Source organism: Telmatherina bonti, assembly GCF_933228915.1.
Source record: "Telmatherina bonti genome assembly, chromosome: 15".
NCBI lineage: Eukaryota > Metazoa > Chordata > Actinopteri > Atheriniformes > Telmatherinidae > Telmatherina > Telmatherina bonti.
Window position 1 is genome coordinate 37,341,265 of NC_136613.1, and position 14,672 is coordinate 37,355,936.

A 14,672-nucleotide genomic window follows, 5' to 3' on the forward strand; every position below is an offset into this window, starting at 1 on the left:
CTGTTCCAGGTCTTCCATTCTGTAGACTGTTCCATTCTGTAGACTGTTCCAGGTCTTCCATTCTGTAGACTGCTCCAGGACTTCCATTCTGTAGACTGTTCCAGGTTTTCCATTATGTAGACTGTTCTATTATGTAGACTGTTCCATTATGTAGACTGTCCCAGGTCTTCCATTCTGTAGACTGTTCCAAGTCTTCCATTCTGTAGACTGTTCTATTATGTAGACTGTTCCATTATGTAGACTGTCCCAGGTCTTCCATTCTGTAGACTGCTCAAGGTCTTCCATTCTGTAGACTGTTCCAGGTCTTCCATTCTGTAGACTGTTCCATTCTGTAGACTGTTCCAGGTCTTCCATTCTGTGGACTGTTCCATTCTGTAGACTGTTCTATTGTGTAGACTGTTCCATTATGTAAGCTGTCCCAGGTCTTCCATTCTGTAGACTGCTCCAAGTCTTCCATTCTGTAGACTGTTCCAGGTCTTCCATTCTGTAGACTGTTCCATTCTGTAGACTGTTCCAGGTCTTCCATTCTGTGGACTGTTCCATTCTGTAGACTGTTCCAGGTCTTCCATTATGTAGACTGTTCCATTCTGTAGACTGTTCCATTATGTAGACTGTCCCAGGTCTTCCATTCTGTAGACTGTTCCATTCTGTAGACTGCTCCAGGTCTTCCATTCTGTAGACTGCTCCAGGTTTTCCATTCTGTAGACTGTTCCATTCTGTAGACTGTCCCAGGTCTTCCATTCTGTAGACTGCTCCAGGTCTTCCATTATGTAGACTGTTCCAGGTTTTCCATTCTGTAGACTGTTCCATTCTGTAGACTGTTCCAGGTTTTCCATTCTGTAGACTGTTCCATTATGTAGACTGTCCCAGGTCTTCCATTCTGTAGACTGCTCCAGGTCTTCCATTCTGTAGACTGTTCCAGGTCTTCCATTCTGTAGACTGCTCCAGGTCTTCCATTATGTATACTGCTCAAGGTCTTCCATTCTGTAGACTTTTCCGTTATGTAGACTACTCCAGGACTTCCACTATGTAGACTGTTCCATTATGTAGACTGTCCCAGGTCTTCCATTCTGTAGACTGTTCCATTCCGTAGACTGTTCCAGGTTTTCCATTATGTAGAATGTTCCAGGTCTTCCATTCTGTAGACTGCTCAAGGTCTTCCATTCTGTAGACTTTTCCGTTATGTAGACTACTCCAGGACTTCCACTATGTAGACTGTTCCATTATGTAGACTGTCCCAGGTCTTCCATTCTGTAGACTGTTCCATTCCGTAGACTGTTCCAGGTTTTCCATTATGTAGACTGTCCCAGGTCTTCCATTCTGTAGACTGCTCCAGGTCTTCCATTCTGTAGACTGCTCCAGGTCTTCCATTCTGTAGACTGTTCCATTCCGTAGACTTTTCCAGGTTTTCCATTCTGTAGACTGTTCCAAGTCTTCCATTCTGTAGACTGGTCCAGGTCTTCCATTCTGTAAACTGTTCCATTCTGTAGACTGTTCCAGGTTTTCCATTCTGTAGACTGTTCCATTATGTAGACTGTTCCAGGTCTTCCATTCTGTAGACTGTCCCAGGTCTTCCATTCTGTAGACTGTTCCATTCCGTAGACTGTTCCAGGTTATCCATTCTGTAGACTGTTCCATTCTGTAGACTGTTCCAGGTTTTCCATTCTTTAGACTGCCCCAGGTCTTCCATTCTGTAGACTGTTCCATTATGTAGACTGTCCCAGGTCTTCCATTCTGTAGACTTCTCCAAGTCTTCGATTCTGTAGACTGTTCCAGGTCTTCCATTCTGTAGACTGTTCCATTCTGTAGACTCTTCCATTCTGTAGACTGTTCCAGGTCTTCCATTCTGTAGACTGTTCCATTCTGTAGACTGTTCCATTCTGTAGACTGTTCCAGGTCTTCCATTCTGTAGACTGTTCCATTCTGTGGACTGTTCCATTCTGTAGACTGTTCCAGGTCTTCCATTCTGTAGACTGCTCCAGGACTTCCATTCTGTAGACTGTTCCAGGTTTTCCATTATGTAGACTGCTCCAGGTCTTCCATTCTGTAGACTGTTCCAGGTCTTCCATTCTGTAGACTGTTCCATTCCGTAGACTGTTCCAGGTTATCCATTCTGTAGACTGTTCCATTCTGTAGACTGTTCCAGGTCTTCCATTCTGTGGACTGTTCCATTCTGTAGACTGTTCTATTGTGTAGACTGTTCCATTATGTAAGCTGTCCCAGGTCTTCCATTCTGTAGACTGCTCCAAGTCTTCCATTCTGTAGACTGTTCCAGGTCTTCCATTCTGTAGACTGTTCCATTCTGTAGACTGTTCCAGGTCTTCCATTCTGTGGACTGTTCCATTCTGTAGACTGTTCCAGGTCTTCCATTATGTAGACTGTTCCATTCTGTAGACTGTTCCATTATGTAGACTGTCCCAGGTCTTCCATTCTGTAGACTGTTCCATTCTGTAGACTGCTCCAGGTCTTCCATTCTGTAGACTGCTCCAGGTTTTCCATTCTGTAGACTGTTCCATTCTGTAGACTGTCCCAGGTCTTCCATTCTGTAGACTGCTCCAGGTCTTCCATTATGTAGACTGTTCCAGGTTTTCCATTCTGTAGACTGTTCCATTCTGTAGACTGTTCCAGGTTTTCCATTCTGTAGACTGTTCCATTATGTAGACTGTCCCAGGTCTTCCATTCTGTAGACTGCTCCAGGTCTTCCATTCTGTAGACTGTTCCAGGTCTTCCATTCTGTAGACTGCTCCAGGTCTTCCATTATGTATACTGCTCAAGGTCTTCCATTCTGTAGACTTTTCCGTTATGTAGACTACTCCAGGACTTCCACTATGTAGACTGTTCCATTATGTAGACTGTCCCAGGTCTTCCATTCTGTAGACTGTTCCATTCCGTAGACTGTTCCAGGTTTTCCATTATGTAGAATGTTCCAGGTCTTCCATTCTGTAGACTGCTCAAGGTCTTCCATTCTGTAGACTTTTCCGTTATGTAGACTACTCCAGGACTTCCACTATGTAGACTGTTCCATTATGTAGACTGTCCCAGGTCTTCCATTCTGTAGACTGTTCCATTCCGTAGACTGTTCCAGGTTTTCCATTATGTAGACTGTCCCAGGTCTTCCATTCTGTAGACTGCTCCAGGTCTTCCATTCTGTAGACTGCTCCAGGTCTTCCATTCTGTAGACTGTTCCATTCCGTAGACTTTTCCAGGTTTTCCATTCTGTAGACTGGTCCAGGTCTTCCATTCTGTAAACTGTTCCATTCTGTAGACTGTTCCAGGTTTTCCATTCTGTAGACTGTTCCATTATGTAGACTGTTCCAGGTCTTCCATTCTGTAGACTGTCCCAGGTCTTCCATTCTGTAGACTGTTCCATTCCGTAGACTGTTCCAGGTTATCCATTCTGTAGACTGTTCCATTCTGTAGACTGTTCCAGGTTTTCCATTCTTTAGACTGCCCCAGGTCTTCCATTCTGTAGACTGTTCCATTATGTAGACTGTCCCAGGTCTTCCATTCTGTAGACTTCTCCAAGTCTTCGATTCTGTAGACTGTTCCAGGTCTTCCATTCTGTAGACTGTTCCATTCTGTAGACTCTTCCATTCTGTAGACTGTTCCAGGTCTTCCATTCTGTAGACTGTTCCATTCTGTAGACTGTTCCATTCTGTAGACTGTTCCAGGTCTTCCATTCTGTAGACTGTTCCATTCTGTGGACTGTTCCATTCTGTAGACTGTTCCAGGTCTTCCATTCTGTAGACTGCTCCAGGACTTCCATTCTGTAGACTGTTCCAGGTTTTCCATTATGTAGACTGCTCCAGGTCTTCCATTCTGTAGACTGTTCCAGGTCTTCCATTCTGTAGACTGTTCCATTCCGTAGACTGTTCCAGGTTATCCATTCTGTAGACTGTTCCATTCTGTAGACTGTTCCAGGTTTTCCATTCTGTAGACTGCCCCAGGTCTTCCATTCTGTAGACTGTTCCATTATGTAGACTGTCCCAGGTCTTCCATTCTGTAGACTTCTCCAAGTCTTCGATTCTGTAGACTGTTCCAGGTCTTCCATTCTGTAGACTGTTCCATTCTGTAGACTGTTCCATTCTGTAGACTGTTCCAGGTCTTCCATTCTGTAGACTGTTCCATTCTGTGGACTGTTCCATTCTGTAGACTGTTCCAGGTCTTCCATTCTGTAGACTGCTCCAGGACTTCCATTCTGTAGACTGTTCCAGGTTTTCCATTCTGTAGACTACTCCAGGACTTCCATTCTGTAGACTGTTCCATTATGTAGACTACTCCAGCACTTCCGTTCTGTAGACTGTTCCATTATGTAGACTGCTCCAGGTCTTCCATTCTGTAGACTGTTCCATTCTGTAGACTGTTCCAGGTCTTCCATTCTGTGGACTGTTCCATTCTGTAGACTGTTCCAGGTCTTCCATTCTGTAGACTGCTCCAGGACTTCCATTCTGTAGACTGTTCCAGGTTTTCCATTATGTAGACTGTTCTATTATGTAGACTGTTCCATTATGTAGACTGTCCCAGGTCTTCCATTCTGTAGACTGTTCCAAGTCTTCCATTCTGTAGACTGTTCTATTATGTAGACTGTTCCATTATGTAGACTGTCCCAGGTCTTCCATTCTGTAGACTGTTCCAGGTCTTCCATTCTGTAGACTGTTCCATTCTGTAGACTGTTCCAGGTCTTCCATTCTGTGGACTGTTCCATTCTGTAGACTGTTCCAGGTCTTCCATTCTATAGACTGCTCCAGGACTTCCATTCTGTAGACTGTTCCAGGTTTTCCATTATGTAGACTGTTCCATTCTGTAGACTGTTCCATTATGTAGACTGTCCCAGGTCTTCCATTCTGTAGACTGTTCCATTCTGTGGACTGCTCCAGGTCTTCCATTCTGTAGACTGCTCCAGGTTTTCCATTCTGTAGACTGTTCCATTCTGTAGACTGTCCCAGGTCTTCCATTCTGTAGACTGTTCCATTCTGTAGACTGCTCCAGGTCTTCCATTATGTAGACTGTTCCAGGTTTTCCATTCTGTAGACTGTTCCATTCTGTAGACTGTTCCAGGTTTTCCATTCTGTAGACTGTTCCATTATGTAGACTTTCCCAGGTCTTCCATTCTGTAGACTGCTCCAGGTCTTCCATTCTGTAGACTGTTCCAGGTCTTCCATTCTGTAGACTGCTCCAGGTCTTCCATTATGTAGACTGCTCAAGGTCTTCCATTCTGTAGACTTTTCCGTTATGTAGACTACTCCAGGACTTCCACTATGTAGACTGTTCCATTATGTAGACTGTCCCAGGTCTTCCATTCTGTAGACTGTTCCATTCCGTAGACTGTTCCAGGTTTTCCATTATGTAGACTGTTCCAGGTCTTCCATTCTGTAGACTGCTCAAGGTCTTCCATTCTGTAGACTTTTCCGTTATGTAGACTACTCCAGGACTTCCACTATGTAGACTGTTCCATTATGTAGACTGTCCCAGGTCTTCCATTCTGTAGACTGTTCCATTCCGTAGACTGTTCCAGGTTTTCCATTATGTAGACTGCTCAAGGTCTTCCATTCTGTAGACTGCTCCAGGTCTTCCATTCTGTAGACTGTTCCATTCCGTAGACTGTTCCAGGTTTTCCATTCTGTAGACTGTTCCAAGTCTTCCATTCTGTAGACTGGTCCAGGTCTTCCATTCTGTAAACTGTTCCATTCCGTAGACTGTTCCAGGTTTTCCATTATGTAGACTGTTCCAGGTCTTCCATTCTGTAGACTGTTCCATTCTGTAGACTGTTCCAGGTCTTCCATTCTGTGGACTGTTCCATTCTGTAGACTGTTCCAGGTCTTCCATTCTGTAGACTGCTCCAGGACTTCCATTCTGTAGACTGTTCCAGGTCTTCCATTCTGTAGACTGTTCCAAGTCTTCCATTCTGTAGACTGTTCTATTATGTAGACTGTTCCATTATGTAGACTGTCCCAGGTCTTCCATTCTGTAGACTGCTCCAGGACTTCCATTCTGTAGACTGTTCCAGGTTTTCCATTATGTAGACTGTTCTATTATGTAGACTGTTCCATTATGTAGACTGTCCCAGGTCTTCCATTCTGTAGACTGTTCCAAGTCTTCCATTCTGTAGACTGTTCTATTATGTAGACTGTTCCATTATGTAGACTGTCCCAGGTCTTCCATTCTGTAGACTGTTCCAGGTCTTCCATTCTGTAGACTGTTCCATTCTGTAGACTGTTCCAGGTCTTCCATTCTGTGGACTGTTCCATTCTGTAGACTGTTCCAGGTCTTCCATTCTGTAGACTGCTCCAGGACTTCCATTCTGTAAACTGTTCCAGGTTTTCCATTATGTAGACTGTTCCATTCTGTAGACTGTTCCATTATGTAGACTGTCCCAGGTCTTCCATTCTGTAGACTGTTCCATTCTGTGGACTGCTCCAGGTCTTCCATTCTGTAGACTGCTCCAGGTTTTCCATTCTGTAGACTGTTCCATTCTGTAGACTGTCCCAGGTCTTCCATTCTGTAGACTGTTCCATTCTGTAGACTGCTCCAGGTCTTCCATTCTGTAGACTGTTCCAGGTCTTCCATTCTGTAGACTGCTCCAGGTCTTCCATTATGTAGACTGCTCAAGGTCTTCCATTCTGTAGACTTTTCCGTTATGTAGACTACTCCAGGACTTCCACTATGTAGACTGTTCCATTATGTAGACTGTCCCAGGTCTTCCATTCTGTAGACTGTTCCATTCCGTAGACTGTTCCAGGTTTTCCATTATGTAGACTGTTCCAGGTCTTCCATTCTGTAGACTGTCCCAGGTCTTCCATTCTGTAGACTGTTCCATTCCGTAGACTGTTCCAGGTTTTCCATTATGTAGACTGCTCCAGGTCTTCTATTCTGTAGACTGCTCCAGGTCTTCCATTCTGTAGACTGTTCCATTCCGTAGACTGTTCCAGGTTTTCCATTCTGTAGACTGTTCCAAGTCTTCCATTCTGTAGACTGGTCCAGGTCTTCCATTCTGTAAACTGTTCCATTCCGTAGACTGTTCCAGGTTTTCCATTATGTAGACTGTTCCAGGTCTTCCATTCTGTAGACTGTTCCATTCTGTAGACTGTTCCAGGTCTTCCATTCTGTGGACTGTTCCATTCTGTAGACTGTTCCAGGTCTTCCATTCTGTAGACTGCTCCAGGACTTCCATTCTGTAGACTGTTCCAGGTTTTCCATTATGTAGACTGTTCTATTATGTAGACTGTTCCATTATGTAGACTGTCCCAGGTCTTCCATTCTGTAGACTGTTCCAAGTCTTCCATTCTGTAGACTGTTCTATTATGTAGACTGTTCCATTATGTAGACTGTCCCAGGTCTTCCATTCTGTAGACTGCTCCAAGTCTTCCATTCTGTAGACTGTTCCAGGTCTTCCATTCTGTAGGCTGTTCCATTCTGTAGACTGTTCCAGGTCTTCCATTCTGTGGACTGTTCCATTCTGTAGACTGTTCCAGGTCTTCCATTCTGTAGACTGCTCCAGGACTTCCATTCTGTAGACTGTTCCAGGTTTTCCATTATGTAGACTGTTCCATTCTGTAGACTGTTCCATTATGTAGACTGTCCCAGGTCTTCCATTCTGTAGACTGTTCCATTCTGTGGACTGCTCCAGGTCTTCCATTCTGTAGACTGCTCCAGGTTTACCATTCTGTAGACTGTTCCATTCTGTAGACTGTCCCAGGTCTTCCATTCTGTAGACTGTTCCATTCTGTAGACTGCTCCAGGTCTTCCATTATGTAGACTGTTCCAGGTTTTCCATTCTGTAGACTGTTCCATTCTGTAGACTGTTCCAGGTCTTCCATTCTGTAGACTGTCCCAGGTCTTCCATTCTGTAGACTGCTCCAGGTCTTCCATTCTGTAGACTGTTCCAGGTCTTCCATTCTGTAGACTGTTCCATTCCGTAGACTGTTCCAGGTTTTCCATTATGTAGACTGCTCAAGGTCTTCCATTCTGTAGACTGCTCCAGGTCTTCCATTCTGTAGACTGTTCCATTCCGTAGACTGTTCCAGGTTTTCCATTCTGTAGACTGTTCCAAGTCTTCCATTCTGTAGACTGGTCCAGGTCTTCCATTCTGTAAACTGTTCCATTCCGTAGACTGTTCCAGGTTTTCCATTATGTAGACTGTTCCAGGTCTTCCATTCTGTAGACTGTTCCATTCTGTAGACTGTTCCAGGTCTTCCATTCTGTGGACTGTTCCATTCTGTAGACTGTTCCAGGTCTTCCATTCTGTAGACTGCTCCAGGACTTCCATTCTGTAGACTGTTCCAGGTCTTCCATTCTGTAGACTGTTCCAAGTCTTCCATTCTGTAGACTGTTCTATTATGTAGACTGTTCCATTATGTAGACTGTCCCAGGTCTTCCATTCTGTAGACTGCTCCAGGACTTCCATTCTGTAGACTGTTCCAGGTTTTCCATTATGTAGACTGTTCTATTATGTAGACTGTTCCATTATGTAGACTGTCCCAGGTCTTCCATTCTGTAGACTGTTCCAAGTCTTCCATTCTGTAGACTGTTCTATTATGTAGACTGTTCCATTATGTAGACTGTCCCAGGTCTTCCATTCTGTAGACTGTTCCAGGTCTTCCATTCTGTAGACTGTTCCATTCTGTAGACTGTTCCAGGTCTTCCATTCTGTGGACTGTTCCATTCTGTAGACTGTTCCAGGTCTTCCATTCTGTAGACTGCTCCAGGACTTCCATTCTGTAGACTGTTCCAGGTTTTCCATTATGTAGACTGTTCCATTCTGTAGACTGTTCCATTATGTAGACTGTCCCAGGTCTTCCATTCTGTAGACTGTTCCATTCTGTGGACTGCTCCAGGTCTTCCATTCTGTAGACTGCTCCAGGTTTTCCATTCTGTAGACTGTTCCATTCTGTAGACTGTCCCAGGTCTTCCATTCTGTAGACTGTTCCATTCTGTAGACTGCTCCAGGTCTTCCATTCTGTAGACTGTTCCAGGTCTTCCATTCTGTAGACTGCTCCAGGTCTTCCATTATGTAGACTGCTCAAGGTCTTCCATTCTGTAGACTTTTCCGTTATGTAGACTACTCCAGGACTTCCACTATGTAGACTGTTCCATTATGTAGACTGTCCCAGGTCTTCCATTCTGTAGACTGTTCCATTCCGTAGACTGTTCCAGGTTTTCCATTATGTAGACTGTTCCAGGTCTTCCATTCTGTAGACTGTCCCAGGTCTTCCATTCTGTAGACTGTTCCATTCCGTAGACTGTTCCAGGTTTTCCATTATGTAGACTGCTCCAGGTCTTCTATTCTGTAGACTGCTCCAGGTCTTCCATTCTGTAGACTGTTCCATTCCGTAGACTGTTCCAGGTTTTCCATTCTGTAGACTGTTCCAAGTCTTCCATTCTGTAGACTGGTCCAGGTCTTCCATTCTGTAAACTGTTCCATTCCGTAGACTGTTCCAGGTTTTCCATTATGTAGACTGTTCCAGGTCTTCCATTCTGTAGACTGTTCCATTCTGTAGACTGTTCCAGGTCTTCCATTCTGTGGACTGTTCCATTCTGTAGACTGTTCCAGGTCTTCCATTCTGTAGACTGCTCCAGGACTTCCATTCTGTAGACTGTTCCAGGTTTTCCATTATGTAGACTGTTCTATTATGTAGACTGTTCCATTATGTAGACTGTCCCAGGTCTTCCATTCTGTAGACTGTTCCAAGTCTTCCATTCTGTAGACTGTTCTATTATGTAGACTGTTCCATTATGTAGACTGTCCCAGGTCTTCCATTCTGTAGACTGCTCCAAGTCTTCCATTCTGTAGACTGTTCCAGGTCTTCCATTCTGTAGGCTGTTCCATTCTGTAGACTGTTCCAGGTCTTCCATTCTGTGGACTGTTCCATTCTGTAGACTGTTCCAGGTCTTCCATTCTGTAGACTGCTCCAGGACTTCCATTCTGTAGACTGTTCCAGGTTTTCCATTATGTAGACTGTTCCATTCTGTAGACTGTTCCATTATGTAGACTGTCCCAGGTCTTCCATTCTGTAGACTGTTCCATTCTGTGGACTGCTCCAGGTCTTCCATTCTGTAGACTGCTCCAGGTTTACCATTCTGTAGACTGTTCCATTCTGTAGACTGTCCCAGGTCTTCCATTCTGTAGACTGTTCCATTCTGTAGACTGCTCCAGGTCTTCCATTATGTAGACTGTTCCAGGTTTTCCATTCTGTAGACTGTTCCATTCTGTAGACTGTTCCAGGTCTTCCATTCTGTAGACTGTCCCAGGTCTTCCATTCTGTAGACTGCTCCAGGTCTTCCATTCTGTAGACTGTTCCAGGTCTTCCATTCTGTAGACTGTTCCATTCCGTAGACTGTTCCAGGTTATCCATTCTGTAGACTGTTCCATTCTGTAGACTGTTCCAGGTTTTCCATTCTGTAGACTGCCCCAGCTCTTCCATTCTATAGACTGTTCCATTATGTAGACTGTCCCAGGTCTTCCATTCTGTAGACTTCTCCAAGTCTTCGATTCTGTAGACTGTTCCAGGTCTTCCATTCTGTAGACTGTTCCATTCTGTAGACTCTTCCATTCTGTAGACTGTTCCAGGTCTTCCATTCTGTAGACTGTTCCATTCTGTAGACTGTTCCATTCTGTAGACTGTTCCAGGTCTTCCATTCTGTAGACTGTTCCAGGTCTTCCATTCTGTAGACTGTTCCATTCTGTAGACTGTTCCAGGTCTTCCATTCTGTGGACTGTTCCATTCTGTAGACTGTTCCAGGTCTTCCATTCTGTAGACTGCTCCAGGACTTCCATTCTGTAGACTGTTCCAGGTTTTCCATTATGTAGACTGTTCCATTCTGTAGACTGTTCCATCATGTAGACTGTCCCAGGTCTTCCATTCTGTAGACTGTTCCATTCTGTGGACTGCTCCAGGTCTTCCATTCTTTACACTGCTCCAGGTTTTCCATTCTGTAGACTGTTCCATTCTGTAGACTGTCCCAGGTCTTCCATTCTGTAGACTGTTCCATTCTGTAGACTGCTCCAGGTCTTCCATTATATAGACTGCTCCAGGTTTACCATTCTGTAGACTGTTCCATTCTGTAGACTGTCCCAGGTCTTCCATTCTGTAGACTGTTCCATTCTGTAGACTGCTCCAGGTCTTCCATTATGTAGACTGTTCCAGGTTTTCCATTCTGTAGACTGTTCCATTCTGTAGACTGTTCCAGGTCTTCCATTCTGTAGACTGTCCCAGGTCTTCCATTCTGTAGACTGCTCCAGGTCTTCCATTCTGTAGACTGTTCCAGGTCTTCCATTCTGTAGACTGTTCCATTCCGTAGACTGTTCCAGGTTATCCATTCTGTAGACTGTTCCATTCTGTAGACTGTTCCAGGTTTTCCATTCTGTAGACTGCCCCAGCTCTTCCATTCTGTAGACTGTTCCATTATGTAGACTGTCCCAGCTCTTCCATTCTGTAGACTGTTCCATTATGTAGACTGTCCCAGGTCTTCCATTCTGTAGACTTCTCCAAGTCTTCAATTCTGTAGACTGTTCCAGGTCTTCCATTCTGTAGACTGTTCCATTCTGTAGACTCTTCCATTCTGTAGACTGTTCCAGGTCTTCCATTCTGTAGACTGTTCCATTCTGTAGACTGTTCCATTCTGTAGACTGTTCCAGGTCTTCCATTCTTTAGACTGTTCCAGGTCTTCCATTCTGTAGACTGTTCCATTCTGTAGACTGTTCCAGGTCTTCCATTCTGTGGACTGTTCCATTCTGTAGACTGTTCCAGGTCTTCCATTCTGTAGACTGCTCCAGGACTTCCATTCTATAGACTGTTCCAGGTTTTCCATTATGTAGACTGTTCCATTCTGTAGACTGTTCCATTATGTAGACTGTTCCAGGTCTTCCATTCTGTAGACTGCTACAGGACTTCCATTCTGTAGACTGTTCCAGGTTTTCCATTAGGTAGACTGTTCCATTCTGTAGACTGTTCCATTATGTACACTGTTCCAGGTCTTCCATTCTGTGGACTGTTCCAGGTTTTCCATTATGTAGACTGTTCCATTCTGTAGACTTTTCCATTATGTAGACTGTCCCAGGTCTTCCATTCTGTAGACTGTTCCATTCTGTAGACTGTTCCAGGTTTTCCATTATGTAGACTGTTCCATTCTGTAGACTTTTCCATTATGTAGACTGTCCCAGGTCTTCCATTCTGTAGACTGTTCCATTCTGTGGACTGCTCCAGGTCTTCCATTCTGTAGACTGCTCCAGGTTTTCCATTCTGTAGACTGTTCCATTCTGTAGACTCTTCCATTCTGTAGACTGTTCCAGGTCTTCCATTCTGTAGACTGTTCCATTCTGTAGACTGTTCCATTCTGTAGACTGTTCCAGGTCTTCCATTCTGTAGACTGTTCCAGGTCTTCCATTCTGTAGACTGTTCCATTCTGTAGACTGTTCCAGGTCTTCCATTCTGTGGACTGTTCCATTCTGTAGACTGTTCCAGGTCTTCCATTCTGTAGACTGCTCCAGGACTTCCATTCTGTAGACTGTTCCAGGTTTTCCATTATGTAGACTGTTCCATTCTGTAGACTGTTCCATCATGTAGACTGTCCCAGGTCTTCCATTCTGTAGACTGTTCCATTCTGTGGACTGCTCCAGGTCTTCCATTCTTTACACTGCTCCAGGTTTTCCATTCTGTAGACTGTTCCATTCTGTAGACTGTCCCAGGTCTTCCATTCTGTAGACTGTTCCATTCTGTAGACTGCTCCAGGTCTTCCATTATATAGACTGCTCCAGGTTTACCATTCTGTAGACTGTTCCATTCTGTAGACTGTCCCAGGTCTTCCATTCTGTAGACTGTTCCATTCTGTAGACTGCTCCAGGTCTTCCATTATGTAGACTGTTCCAGGTTTTCCATTCTGTAGACTGTTCCATTCTGTAGACTGTTCCAGGTCTTCCATTCTGTAGACTGTCCCAGGTCTTCCATTCTGTAGACTGCTCCAGGTCTTCCATTCTGTAGACTGTTCCAGGTCTTCCATTCTGTAGACTGTTCCATTCCGTAGACTGTTCCAGGTTATCCATTCTGTAGACTGTTCCATTCTGTAGACTGTTCCAGGTTTTCCATTCTGTAGACTGCCCCAGCTCTTCCATTCTGTAGACTGTTCCATTATGTAGACTGTCCCAGCTCTTCCATTCTGTAGACTGTTCCATTATGTAGACTGTCCCAGGTCTTCCATTCTGTAGACTTCTCCAAGTCTTCAATTCTGTAGACTGTTCCAGGTCTTCCATTCTGTAGACTGTTCCATTCTGTAGACTCTTCCATTCTGTAGACTGTTCCAGGTCTTCCATTCTGTAGACTGTTCCATTCTGTAGACTGTTCCATTCTGTAGACTGTTCCAGGTCTTCCATTCTTTAGACTGTTCCAGGTCTTCCATTCTGTAGACTGTTCCATTCTGTAGACTGTTCCAGGTCTTCCATTCTGTGGACTGTTCCATTCTGTAGACTGTTCCAGGTCTTCCATTCTGTAGACTGCTCCAGGACTTCCATTCTATAGACTGTTCCAGGTTTTCCATTATGTAGACTGTTCCATTCTGTAGACTGTTCCATTATGTAGACTGTTCCAGGTCTTCCATTCTGTAGACTGCTACAGGACTTCCATTCTGTAGACTGTTCCAGGTTTTCCATTAGGTAGACTGTTCCATTCTGTAGACTGTTCCATTATGTACACTGTTCCAGGTCTTCCATTCTGTGGACTGTTCCAGGTTTTCCATTATGTAGACTGTTCCATTCTGTAGACTTTTCCATTATGTAGACTGTCCCAGGTCTTCCATTCTGTAGACTGTTCCATTCTGTAGACTGTTCCAGGTTTTCCATTATGTAGACTGTTCCATTCTGTAGACTTTTCCATTATGTAGACTGTCCCAGGTCTTCCATTCTGTAGACTGTTCCATTCTGTGGACTGCTCCAGGTCTTCCATTCTGTAGACTGCTCCAGGTTTTCCATTCTGTAGACTGTTCCATTCTGTAGACTGTCCCAGGTCTTCCATTCTGTAGACTGTTCCATTCTGTAGACTGTCCCAGGTCTTCCATTCTGTAGACTGCTCCAGGTCTTCCATTCTGTAGACTGTTCCAGGTCTTCCATTCTGTAGACTGTTCCATTCCGTAGACTGTTCCAGGTTATCCATTCTGTAGACTGTTCCATTCTGTAGACTGTTCCAGGTTTTCCATTCTGTAGACTGCCCCAGCTCTTCCATTCTGTAGACTGTTCCATTATGTAGACTGTCCCAGCTCTTCCATTCTGTAGACTGTTCCATTATGTAGACTGTCCCAGGTCTTCCATTCTGTAGACTTCTCCAAGTCTTCAATTCTGTAGACTGTTCCAGGTCTTCCATTCTGTAGACTGTTCCATTCTGTAGACTCTTCCATTCTGTAGACTGTTCCAGGTCTTCCATTCTGTAGACTGTTCCATTCTGTAGACTGTTCCATTCTGTAGACTGTTCCAGGTCTTCCATTCTTTAGACTGTTCCAGGTCTTCCATTCTGTAGACTGTTCCATTCTGTAGACTGTTCCAGGTCTTCCATTCTGTGGACTGTTCCATTCTGTAGACTGTTCCAGGTCTTCCATTCTGTAGACTGCTCCAGGACTTCCATTCTATAGACTGTTCCAGGTTTTCCATTATGTAGACTGTTCCATTCTGTAGACTGTTCCATTATGTA